At 47.6% G+C, this 13,705-nt stretch overlaps 1 protein-coding gene across 4 annotated transcripts in view; it reads right to left on the bottom strand.

Moving 5' to 3' along the window:
- LOC142576276 (monocarboxylate transporter 12-like) overlaps nt 1-12,918 on the bottom strand; it is a 56,702-nt gene extending 43,784 nt beyond the window's left edge. For 2 of the 4 annotated variants that reach the window (XM_075686325.1, XM_075686326.1), the window contains exon 1: nt 12,662-12,913. The gene's annotated coding sequence lies outside the window, so the exon portion shown is untranslated. Of the gene's footprint in view, nt 1-12,661 lie in introns of all 4 variants that reach the window. The other 2 variants (XM_075686327.1, XM_075686324.1) reach the window with 2 other exon arrangements.
- Between the last annotated feature and the right edge of the window lie 787 nt (nt 12,919-13,705).

The raw sequence follows: 13,705 nt of genomic DNA, 5'->3' as shown, positions 1-13,705 counted from the left end.
GTCTGTTATAGATGAAGAGAGTGTTTCATTGGGCGGTTCAAACAACCATGCGTGCCAACGACCGACGCTTAGGCACTTCTGATGTCAGGAGATTGGAATAAAAACAGACTGGAATGGTCTTAGGGCCCAAGATAGCTGCCGTACTTCCCATACACCCTTCCCATACTACGGATATATATATATATATGTATATATCATAAGAAGCCAGCAAACATGGACACGAAGGACAACATAGGAGAAATTACTTGTACTTATTAAATGAAATGAAGAAACGATAAATTAATGGAAATAAAAGTTGGTAGAGCATCGCACGCGAAATGCGAAGGTTGTGGGTTCGGTTCCCACCTGCGGCTAGTTGTTTTTTTCATCCACTTTAATTTCCATTAATTTATCGTTTCTTCATTTCATTTATTAAGCACAAGTAATTTCCCCTATGTGGTCCTTGGTGTCAGTGTTTGTTGGCTTCTTATGATACGACTAATGAAAATCGGGCCCCTCGGTTAACCCGCTTTCTTCTCGTTTATATATATATATATATATATATATATATATATATATATATATATATATATATATATATATGCAAGAGAAGAAGGGGTGTTAACCGAGTGGCCCGCTTTTTATTAGTCATATCACAAGGAGCCAACAAACACTGACGCCACGGGGGAAATTACTTGTGCCTAATAAATGAAATGAAATAACGATAAATTAATGGAAATTAAAGTGGATCAAAAACTAACTTGACGCAGGTGGGGAATGATTGCACAGCCTTCGCATTTCGCGTGCGATGCTCGACCAATTGAGCTACCGTGGCGCCGTTTCCCCATCCACTTTTTGGATATTCCTATTTCCTATTAGAACCCTGGGAGTGTTAGCCAGCGCCACCACCCACGGACCTTGGCGGTGCATGTAGAACATCATTTCTGTCGCAGGCGCTCACGTTCGCATATATATATTCCTGCTATGCTACAGCGTATTTCGCCATGCGCATTTGCAGTCGGCGATCCGAGTCGCATGCATGCTACGTTTTCGTCGTCTATCTTCTCCATACACCTCTTTTTTTCTTATTTCAGAGATGACAATAGCTACAGCCGTTCGCGCGCCTTTCTAAGCGCGCGGCGTCGGCGCATTATACTAGAGCTTTCTGCGAACGCACGTACGAGCTGCTGAATAACTTCCCCGGTGATTGATGTTTAAACTGCTCGTGTGCCCTTATCCCGCGTTTAATTTCGCATCCTTTAAAGCAACGCCGAGTTGAGTGCAAAGTCTAAGGAGCATGGCAAGTGGGTGTTCTGCTCGTGACGACAATGGCAGCGATGAGGAGAGACGGTCTCTTTTGTTTTTACTTTTTTTCTTTCATTCCGGAATATCTGAGATGGAATTTCAGCACGTGCAAAGGCACTGGCGCGTAGCTGAAGTATTAGTAGCGGTAGGCAAATGTTTCTCGAACGCGGGTAAACAGAAATGCGATTAAATGAAGGATTTTCATGCACGTTGGCGCTTATTTGCGTTTGCATAGCGTCGTAAACACAGTTCATTATCTCTTAGCCTAGTAAATTAGGCTATATTGAATGTCGGGCAGCTATGAAATATTCGCGATTGCAAAACAGAGGAACAATATATTAGCCCGCCAAAAGCAACACAAACACCTTGTTTCGTGCCGCTTGCGCTGGGACTCTTTTCAGTATATTGTGCCGTACGTTTAGCGTTCAGGAAAACGCTGGATGACAATTTTTCATTTATCGCGCCCTTTTCCCCACCTTGCGGGCTTCCAGAGAACCGATTTGCCATATGTAGTGCCTCAGTGCCTCGAGTTGCCGCTTAGTTCGACTGTCTATCCTATCTGCTAGCCACCTGTTTAGCTCAGGTTGTTGAGTGACCGCCCCGAAAAGGCGTTGGTCCAGGGCTCGTATCTCTGACCATGAGGTCTTCTTCATCTGCGAGGCTTTCTTTCACAGAAGCCCGTAGGTTTTCCTTTTTCGGCCTAGAATGTGCTTGAATGACAATATTTTGCACATTTCAGGTTGTAAGCTAATAAAATAAAAGAAAACGTTATGATTTGATTTAGAACACCCGAATTTCCGCGTAGACGGCCAGAAAACAAAACCTAAAAAAATAATTTCACAGGGATCGCAGATCAGTGCCCTCTCTACGCAGATGTCATCATAACATTTCTAGATATGGGAAAAAATATCCAGTGTGTAACAATTATTCTATTGATCTTGCGCATTTAAATATTTATTTGAGTAAGACCACAACAACCCGGAAATTACAGCTGTCTTGACTGTCTGCTTTGATATTATTGTGTCACAATGAAATGAAGCCGAGCTTCCAACGTTATATACATTTTATGACACTATTATATTGCACTATTGCACTGGTTTTACGAGGGCTACCTGCTGAGCATTGATTGCCGCTGATGGGATTTTGCGAGCTTTTCCGTTTTCTGGAACAAACAGCTATTTGATCTCAACCGAGGGTACTCTTTACATCAATGTTAGAGAGCTTTAGTAAAACGCAAGTTGCTTGCGTTGGCATTACAGAGCGACGTAACGCCATTGTACGCTCGAGAGCCCGGCGCGACGTAATCTTCTAGAATAGCGGTACACTGTAAACGAAAATAACTCCCTCGTGGGAGTCTAATGCTTGTCCTCTAGTGACCCCCCGGTTGTGAGGTCATCATACTCCGTATGATAGGAGTAGAATTTTTACTCTGTTTCAGCGGAATTTTTGCGTGAACTCATGGGAGTTTTTTTTTCTGTCTTTTCTACTTCTTTTTACTTCGCTCTGCAAGGAGTTTTCTCGACGTGCAAGGCGAGTATAAAGAAATGTATCGTGTCAGTTTGTGGGAAGATGTCTATATGCAGAGGCTACTGGTCAAATTTTGATATATACACACAAGTCCACGTCAAATTCAACGAAATAAGTCAATGAGAGCACATAAATCATGGCATACATATATACTTGAGAAACGTTTAATGCACTACTTTGAAAGACATCGAACGTACACAGGACACACTAGAAGCAACGCGGGCAGTATATATAGCCACGATACTGTGTGCCTCGAAACCGCCTAGGGAGCAGCTGTGCTGTTTTCTGTATTGCCACTCACATGCTCGCTCATGCGAGATATAATTCTTTCAAATTACCTGAACACCTTAATGAAGACAAAACTGTTAATTCAGTATAGTGAGAAAAAAAGTTAATGACATTTTTTTTCAAAATTATCATGGCATTTTGTGAGCTTTGAAGCGACTTTGTGCACTGCCAACGTTCGCGGCCGAAAGGTTGTGCGTTAGTTGCAGTAAGTAACACAAATGTGTATGTGCTCCGTGGCAAAATTAATTATGTGCGAAATAGTGGTAGCGAAGCAAGAAATTATTATGTGTGAGCATGACCTGCAGCAGTCGACGTAACACCGAAAGTGCCTAATGCTCGATAATAATTCGATTCACATAGCTCAGTAGGCTTTATTTACAGCACGTATACTTATATCCTACCATTCTTCTCGGGCAGGGACATCCGTACACATATACATAAAAACAGTTGCTTGCACTCCGGTCTTTCTCACCGGCAACACAGCTCATCAACAAACTAGGAATCTGCCATTCACGTGCGACTAGCATGGACGTCGTCGCTCGAACAGCAGCTGCTCTTGCAATTGCTACGCTGTCCTATCAAGCATTACACCGGACGCTGTCAGCATGTAAACACCCGGACATAAAAACCGTATTACGCCTAAAGAAGAACACAAGCCAAAGTAACCCAATACGAGAACACAGCCAGAAACCTAAGCCGACATGAGTCGATTGGAGCAGCTTCGAGGTGGTATATCTAAGCCTTGTTTCCGCACTTGAGGACGTTGCTCTTGCATTCATCGTTGTCAGCAAAGTGATCACAGCTAACGTACTTGAGGCTGAATTACAGTGATATTCAGGCAAGCCTATAACACTTTCTGGAAGGAAATAGCGGATATAAGTTGACGGAAAGCTGTTACGGAACGCTACTTCACATACGTAAACAAACCGCCCGCCATGAGCACTGCCGACTCCGCCGAACGCGGCCGCTCACTGGCACGGCGCACAGCCTCATGGGAAGCGCCACGTGACCAACCTGTTTCGGCGGGGGGGGGGGGAGTTTTTTGAAACCTCCTGTGCGGAATTTTCACAAGAGAACAAGATTTTTAAGCGGAGTAAAATCACGTAATGTCGCCTTAATCCTCCCGCGGCTAGCCAACGGAGTGAAACGAGGCAATGCCGCTGTATTGCTGCCATACATCGCAGTAAATGTTCAAGGACGGAGAGCTTTTAAGGCACATCACCTGCTGAACACTCCCACGTGGGTTTATTTATGTTTACAGTGTACCAAGCCGAACGCTAACAGGGGCAAACGCTAACAGCTGCGACGCCACTTCGATGTCAAAGTTCACAAAGCACAACAAAATAAAATTCACACAAAGCGTTAAACAGAATCTAGTGCTCTATACGGACAACTGTCACAACGATCGCACCGAACCCACTCTGCATTCGAGCAAATGGTGATGATCATCATAAAATTTTGGTCGCGACAAGCGACCATTTGGAATGTATTACGTCTGAGTTCCGGCAGCGCGTAAATATACAGAAGCCACAATAGTACAGTCTCTATATGTAAGCCCAAGCGACAAAAACTAAAAAAAAGAAAGCTTCTCGGAAACAGCAACCACTTGTCATTAAATGGTCGCACTTTACGGTTCAATCGTCACGGGATAATCTTAGGCAATAAGAGCATCTGTTACATGCGAATGAGCCAGACAGTGCTAGATGACGACTTGTCAGATAAGAAGCCGGCGGTTGTCGACTGGAGTGTGACGCCACGTGTCTAACGCAGAGCTGGTTTTTGGTAGCGTCAGCGCCTCACGCCAAATTGCCGAAGCAGCTGAGCCGCGCCCAGCATAAAATGCGCCACAGCTTTCTGCCTTTTATGGTACAGATGAATGAATTATGGGAAATCAGTTCTACGGAGGCCCGCAGTGGAGGGGGGGGGGACGGAATTTTCTTTTTGGCAAGTAAATTATGTTCGTGTTATGAAAGTTTTCTTGCGCCTGCTTTTATAAGGAGCAGCAACAAAGGAAGTGCCTGGTAAATACAGGTTCGCCGTATTCACTAAGCGACGCGACGAGCGCAAATATACATCTGAAAGCACCTCTGCTTAACCACTTCGAACACAGCTGCTAACCTTCAAGATATATAGAGCTATTTCAGTGACCCTTAGCTTATTTGCGGCAGGAAGAACGCTACATGTGTGCCATAAGGTTAGCCTCCTCAACAACAACAACAAAAAAAAAAACGTTTGCGTCGTACGAATGAATGCCGAGGAAGCTACCACGTGCTCTAAAGTCAAGATGTAAAAATACCTGTACCACGTTTAGCGGAATTTACTCCTCAAGATGCTATGCGTAGAGAGACCTCAGCGCACAAGGTGTTGACGATTACACAAAAAAGCGTTTCGAACGGCCCAAAACAATGTTTCCGGTTTGGCGCGATTGCATTTTCGGTAACAATACTACGGTCTTTGAAACTCGGCGCACCAGGCTACCAGGCGTTAAAGAACTCCTGGTGGTCGAAATTACTCCAGAAGTCCCCCACTAGCCTCGTAATCAAGCCACGGCACGCAAAACCCCATAATACTTAAACTCGCCCTTATGTTGCGGTGTCGGAAGCACGGGAACGCAGATTCCCTTTCCCGCAATGCGAGCGAACTGTCATGCGTGTATTCTGGCCAAGAGGCAAACCTGTACAGTCCACCACCAGAAACGCACCCGGTAGGAGGTCCAGTGATCAGTGAGGACTCATTTATACCTCTACCGTCTTATTGTGTGTGTGTGTGTGTGTTGAAACGGACAAATCTGTTTTTTTTTTTTTGCTTTCATACTTATTCGGTACCTGTCTTTTTTTTGCAGCAGCAGCAGCGATTTAGAGACGGGGTTCTCGACAAAATTTTATTATTTTAATTTTTTCAGTTTCAGCTGATAACTACAAAGAGTACATACCTTCCTATCACCATGTACGTAACCTTTACTGCAAAGTTGTTGTTTTTTCAATGACAAATAGCCCTCTTCCAACTTTTCATATGTATTTCTGCAAAACGCACTATTGAATTGAATGGCAAAGCGCAATTGGCATTTAGTTATTGGAAATTAATCAATAAATACCTTTCAAATTATGCACTTTAGGGTTCACACGTTGACAATGGGAAATTTAAGCCGTGTAGTAGCGAACAACCATCCTCAAACAAACTTAACGTCTTATTTGCGACTAGTAAACCCCTGCAATATACGTTCTCTTCTGACACCACCACGTTATGTGTCATTGCGGTGGCGAGGAACGAGCGCTTCCTCACGTTTCCGCGCACGTGCCTTGCGCTCGGACGGAATGGAGTGAGGCAGCCCATGCTAGGGATATTGTATAGGGCTCATTCAGTAACTCTAACCAAAGCCATCGCCGAGCCCCAATAACTTCTTCAAGCTTCTTCAATGACTTCTTCAATCCTCAAGTGAAAGAATGCGCCACGGATGACGTCACCACCTGTCTAACTGTCTTACGTGCTGTGGTAGTCTGCCGAGCCTGTGTCGTCAAGCGCAGTTAAAGCCGCACGGGTCTACTTCTTATCGTAGAGAGGCGCCACCAGTCGACCTAGTCGGTCGGGCTGGCGCCGTCAGCTCTATGTCAGTTATTTTACAACTGTTTGCTTGCTGCAAATTTTATGAAAATTGGTGCAGGAAGTTCTTATCGCAAACTTCCGAGAATTCGTCTCTCTTCTTCATCAAAGTGTCAATGTTGGTGGCAGCTAGGAGATCGACAAAGCCGATTCGGAAGAGCTTATCCCTGTCTTGTACGTCTGGGAACCTGTTTCTTCTTATCCGAGTTGTCTGCGAGAACTTTATTAAAATAAACCCACTCCTTCTGCGCCTCAAGAGGCTGCCTAGCGACAGCGAATAATGAACAGTTTTGTTGGGTTAGCAATTATACAAACACTGCAGGCACATTTCCGCCGTCGCTGTCGGCGTCGCCGTGATGCTCCGTATAAAGTACAGGTCCGATAAAATTATGGCCGCACGTCACATGCTGCGGGTGCGAGTGAAAGCGTGTGAGGGTGAGCCACGGATGGTGGCTCGACCTTCTCCGCGCAAGGAAGGGAGGCGGGGAGGAAGCGCACCGTCTTCTATAGCGAGCAAGGCACCGGGTGCGTTATACTTTAGGGTTGGCCGCGTATAGCACGGACGCTATCTTGAAAGCTATCTGGTGCTCCAAACTGGGCCAATGGATTGGTATTTTGGTGTGCGCTGTGTTCTTGACGCTTAGTTCACGTTGAAGCAAGAGGCAGTACGAAAGTAAATTCGTTCGATGCTGTGCCGATCTTCCTCACACCAGCCTTCTGACAGCGAGTTCCTGCGGTCATTCAGTAAGGTGTTTTATATTTTCCTGTGCATGTAGGGCAACATGCTTGCTTTATTTATTCAGTAAGCGAACGTTTACATGTATATATGGCCGATGAAGCTATTATGTTTACTTCTTATAGCTCTCTATTATTTCGCTATTAAAATCGTTGGTTCGCCTTTCGGACACACCTGCTACTTTCTTCCATGGCAAAATGTTTAAATAAAATTTTAGTTGTCACATGTTCTTCTTCAAGCATGCACGTAGAGTGCCGGTTTGTGTGCGTTATGATTTGGTGCAAATCATCTGTAGCATTGTTGAAAAAAAATGCCAACTCCGAGCCGCAGCTTCCTGAATGAGGAATTAATGAGTACGTGACCTTTTAAAAATTAGAATTTGGGTACTTAGCCTAAGAATGCAAATTATAACCTGTGTTATACGTCTGCCCACTCAGTTTCGTTGTACGGTAGCGCCGGCATCACGAGCGACATTGGAGCCAGCTGTGGAAGAAGACTACGACGGACGCGCGAGCGATGAGGGGAGGCGCGGCATGACATTCTTGGTCATAGCTGACCAGGACTAGAACCTGCTCGTGTGTACTGGGAAACCACGCCATTGCCACATTGGTACCATACGTGCGTCCCCGGCGGCCTTCTGGGATGGACCACCAACGTGGGGAAGGCAGGGGCCGCGCTTTCTGCAGGCAGAAGCGTCTCCTGCCCCTGCCTGTTGTGGCGCAATCACCGCGTTGCGAGCTGCACCTTTGGCGTTCGAAGAGCAGCTCGTGCTCGGTCGGATTTTGTACCTAGGCACCGGCGGATGCACATCGCGTCGCAGCTGGCTCTGCTAATCCACCCTCAACCACCCGGAATCTTTCACCATCGGCACGAAATCGTACAACCATCGTCACCGGCAAGCCCCAGCTTTTACTTGACACCAATATTTCCGGGCTGGACTCTTTTCTTAGCCCGAGACGGCCGTTTGAAATCCCTAAGCGGTGGTCACCGAGTTAAGCCTAAACGCGCCACCGCGACAGCGGCACGGCGGACGCGGACGCCGCGTCGGCATCCGACGCACCCTGCAACGCGGCTCCCAGGGTAGGGGCCTGAGCCGCGGAGATGTCCGCCAGCAATTCCGACCCGGCAGGCCAACTGGACTGCATGGATGCAGACGACTTGGAGCCCGAGCTCGACATCGAGTTCTACGACTACCGACCCGGCCGGAGCGTAGCAGGTGACATGTCCAATGATACACATCCTCAGCCAGCCGTGCCTCACGCTCCATGTTACCGGGTAGTTGACGCTCGCCGACGGAGGGTTGTCGCCGAGGAGTTCTTCAAGACTCCACCCGTCCCATTTGACTCACGCGAACGTTGACACGGACCCGGCTGGCCTCGACTTCCGCACCTCCCCGCAGGGGACCACAAGGTGGTTCTCAGAATAAGAGGAGGTATACCACTACAACAAGGAGCGGTCTTACCGCTGCGAGACGCGATACAAATCGCACTCCGAGCCCCGCTGCCTCCGGCGGCGCGCATACCAGTACGCCAGGAACAGAACATCGCAATGGTCAGTACCCCGGACCCTGACATGGCGCAACAGCTTTGCCACATTCAAACGCTCCTGCTCGGCAACACATCGTATCAAGTCTCTGCGTATGTGGCTTCCCCGGACAACTCCTGCAAGGGGATAATCACAGGCGCTCTGCCTGTACCTACCGAGGAAGCCCTCATGAACGATATGGTCACCTACCCCCATGATATCAACATAATCCAAGCCAGACCCTTCGGAACGAACGGAGCATGCCTGTACACCTTCGAGGGCAGGCGAGTTCCCAGCTACGTGTACTTTCAAGGCGTAGAATTTCGATGCAGACCTTTCCGCCCAGTCACCCAAGTGTGCCACTGCTGCCTCCGAACCGGTCATCGACATGACATCTGCCCATACCCTCAAGAACGGCGGTGCGGGAACTGTGGCTTGCTTAACCCATATGAACACCACTAAGGTTGCCTTCCACGCTGTCTTACTTGTGGATCCGATGACCATCCCACGATCGACCTGAGTTGCCCGGCTCCTCAGAGGAGACTTGGGCCCCGAGTGGTGAAAGAGTGGCGCCAGCGCCCAAAGGGACCCGATACGACTCCACCGAGGCGGAGTACCGAGGTATCAACGACAAACCAACCACCTGACGACATTCCTAAGAATGCCTGCAGCCAAGCATTTCACAGCACTGCCCGACCCAAGGAACAGAAAATATCATACCACGAAAAGTAAACCAAAAAAGCACACGTTCAACCACGAGTACCTCCTGCCCTACGGACACCTGCGACACCACTCACGAACCACCCGCCACGCTCTCCTGTGCAGTGCGGCACGGGAAGTGACGCCACGTGGCCGGCACTCCCGCAACGATTGCGCACCAATGCACCTGGCTCGGCGGCAAGAGGGGGTTTGAAGATTCCATCTGGTTTGGCAACCGGAGGCCGCCTGGATCCAGACCCACAGATGCAGCAACCCACGCGTAAGCATAAACAGCCCAAACCTGCCGCCGCCGCCGCTCACTCCCCTCAGCCCACGGAGGAGGTGACCAGCCCACAGTTTGGGGTTTCGACCCCCGTAACGACTCAACATGGCCAACTCCAATAAGCGACAGAATTCGGGTAGAGCGTGATTAACTTCTCCACCCGGAAACCATACGTTATCTGACCTAATCATATGGCAATTTAATTGTAGTAGCATGAAAAAGAAACTCGCCCAATTGACTGCGTACATTCAACACTTCCCGAAGCCGCCAGATATACTGGCCCTGCAGGAAACAGAGTCCGCGTCTCTAACCTTGCAGGGATATCATGTGGCATCTGTAACATCGCGTACCGCTATTCTTATTAATAAAACCCTCCCCTTCATAGACCGAACCCCTACCGGGGATCCTTCAGAAGGAGGAACCGAGTGCACCGCTCTCGAGATTATCCCGTCCAACCCCCCATGGGGAAAAGGACTGTTGGTTCTCAACATATACAGTCCCCCTAAAGATAAGTGCACAAGGATAAACAAAATTCTTGCTCAAAAATGCTATACACATCGAATCATAGTGGGCGACTTTAACGCCCGCCATACGGCATGGGTTTATATATATAACACGCCAAAGAGCAACCTTATACATAACACTATGATGCACCACGCGCTTACTTTAATCACAGATCCTACTATACCAACGAGAGTGGGCACCAGTACGGCAAGAGACAGCACGCCAGACATCACGATGACAAGCACACATGTGATAGTGAAAGCACTCGAGGTCCTGCCGAACACATTAGGCAGCGCTCACCACGTGATAGAAACAATCCTAACGCAAAATTCCAAAATTTTTCGGCCCAAAATTCAGACCCTCGTTCACTGGCATAAACTCCGCTCGTACGTCGCCGTCGAGGATACCACACCGCAGACCTTGGAGTCTTGGCCTCATAAGATACAACATGCTCTCGACAAAGCCGGAAGAAAGATTAAGAACACCAAGAATGCCCCCCCCCCCCCAAGTAGACTCGCACCTCATCCATCTGTGGGAGGCTCGTCGAAGCCTCTCCAAACGATGGAAGCGCCAAAGATTAAACCGCAAACTTCGCCTCCGTATCGCTGCAGTCACGGGGGAAGCTGCACAATACGCCACCCAGCTTGCTCAAACAAACTGGGCCCACTTTTGCACCACGCTGAAAGGAACGCTCTGCACAAAACGCACTTGGAACCTCCTGAGGGCTCTTCTCGATCCTACTTCCACCAAAACCCACGCGGACACTACTACTCAAAAGCTGATTTACTTAGAGGAGCAAAAGGGTACGGATATTATGACACACATCAAAAATCTATATATTACACAGCCCATACCTACGCATCCGAACGCAGCCCCTTTTGTGCCCCCTGATGCAGACGAAAACCTTGATGCAGATGTCACACTACCAGAGGTGAAACAGGTCCTTGGCTATATTACCAGGGACACTGCACCAGGGCACGACCGCATAACGTACAAAGTCCTCCGAAATTTAGATGACGTATCTTTGCAAGAGCTCACGGATCTCTTTAACGAACACTGGCGAAAGGGCACTCTGCCTGGCGAATGAAAACACGCCCAGATTAATCTTATTCCAAAACAGAGTAAATCCTTACTGCTTCATAATTTACGACCTATCTCGCTCACAAGTTGTGTAGGCAAACTTTTTGAGCACGTGATTGTCCGGCGACTACAACCGCACTTAGAAGTTAAGCATTTCTTTCCCAACGCTCAGTTTGGCTTCCGCCCCAACATATCGGCGCAGGATGTCCTCTTGCATATTAAAGAGGCCTTATCAAATCCCAAATGACGGACATCCCGTACCAGAGCCTTCCTAGCATTAGACATACAAAATGCCTTTGACAACGTAGGACACGACCATATCCTCAGGACCCTTGCCACCACAGGTTGCGGCCGTAGGATCTGGCATTATGTCAAAGCTTTTATGGAAAATCGTACCGCCGAGATTAGATTAGATCCACTCACATCGGCAACCTTTGTCCTCCCAAACAGGAGCACACCCCAGGAAGCAGTCCTATCACCACTATTATTTAACGTAGCCATGGCCCCACTCGCCAGAGAGCTCGCAGGTATCACTAACTTGCACCACGCTTTCTATGCTGATGATATGACTCTATTGGTGTCACAAGGCTCTATTGGGGATGCCCAAGATGTCATACAAACAGCTATCAACGTTATCGAACGGCATGTTCGCATAATGGAGCTCTTCTGCTCGCCAGAAAAGTCCGAATTGCTCACTATTAAACCCCACAAAGGCGACTCAGGCGTACAGCTGTTCATACATGGTCAACAAGTGCCTAAGGTACATAGAATTAGGATCCTGGGTTTGCACATCCAATCTAACCTAGATTCGGGTTTTACACTGAAACTCCTCGATAAGCAAATAAAACAAATCTCAGGACTGGTTCGCCTGATTGCGTCACGCAATCACGGCCTGTCTTAAAAGGACACCGTGCAAATTATTGAAGCCTTAGTGGTCAGTCGTACAACAATCAGTCAATAAATAAGTTAAGTAACAATCAGTCAATAAATCAGTCAATCAAATCATCAAATGCTTATCGATGTGCGTCGATTAGGAGACACCACGCGCGAGCATTTCTCTGCAGTGGGAGCAAGCTTTCTCAGAAAATATAAGGGAACAAACAACGTATTTTCCGAGGTATAGGGTGTTGACATACCTTTTCGCAAAAGTTCCTACGCCGATGTTTAGCAGAAGGGCAAAGCGACCATTCAATCTGTGGTGGTTGAAGTGCGTAGCAATGAGGACAGTTGTGACAGATGAGTACGTCGGTCGAGTGAAAGAGCACGCGGCAGCTACAACAAGCGCGTGCGGCGGCGACGCCACTTTGAGCAGAAGAGAGCCGCCGTCGCGCAGATTCAAGGAATCTGCCGTGCTGCAGACGACTCGAGCGACCCCACATGTCTTTCTGTCGAGTTGTTTTGCAACATTCATTCGGATTTTAAAACATGTGCATCTCGCACGCGGTGGTCGCAGGCGAAAAGTGTCTTCATGGAGAATGAGCCCCCAGTGATGAATGCTGGAGACGCATATCTCATTTATCTTTGAACGACAAGAGCTGGGTTTATGACTAGGTCTCTCACATTTTCCCTTCAATCAGATGTAGAATGGAACTACGTCGTTTTCTCGGCATGACAGAGTTCAGCCAAAAACCAAAAAGCCAAATACCAAAACCTAAAAGCTAGCTATTTCTCACTCAGCTGCCCCCTTCACGGGAAGTGCATTCTGTTTCACACTTACGATACCCTTCTTCTCCCTTCGGTATTCACCTCCACTGTCTTCATTAATTACTTCTCGGCATCAAAGGACATATGCCTAACATGTCCATGCCGATGTGTAACTGCAACAATGAACATTCATGCTGCTTTAAAGCATCATCATCAGCCTGGTTACGCCCACTGCAGGGCAAAGGCCTCTCCCATACTTCTCCAACAACCCCGGTCACGTACTAATTGTACTAAAGCATATTCAATTAAATGGACAGCGGATATTCAGTGTTATAATTATCACTGACGTATGACTGTCGTGGTAGCAGCAACGTGCTTATCAGGACTAACTGGCATTTTGATGTGAAATAAGAAGTTTACCAGCGTGAGAAAGCACTGGAAATGTGTGGGTTCGAAAGAATAATATTCCAGATGATATCGTGTGCTAGTGCTTTGTTTTTTACCTGGTGCACAAACTGTATAGCCCTAGCCATTAT

Source organism: Dermacentor variabilis, chromosome 3, assembly GCF_050947875.1.
Source record: "Dermacentor variabilis isolate Ectoservices chromosome 3, ASM5094787v1, whole genome shotgun sequence".
Classification (NCBI taxonomy): Eukaryota; Metazoa; Arthropoda; class Arachnida; order Ixodida; family Ixodidae; genus Dermacentor; species Dermacentor variabilis.
This window is presented reverse-complemented; position numbering and strand designations above follow the sequence as displayed.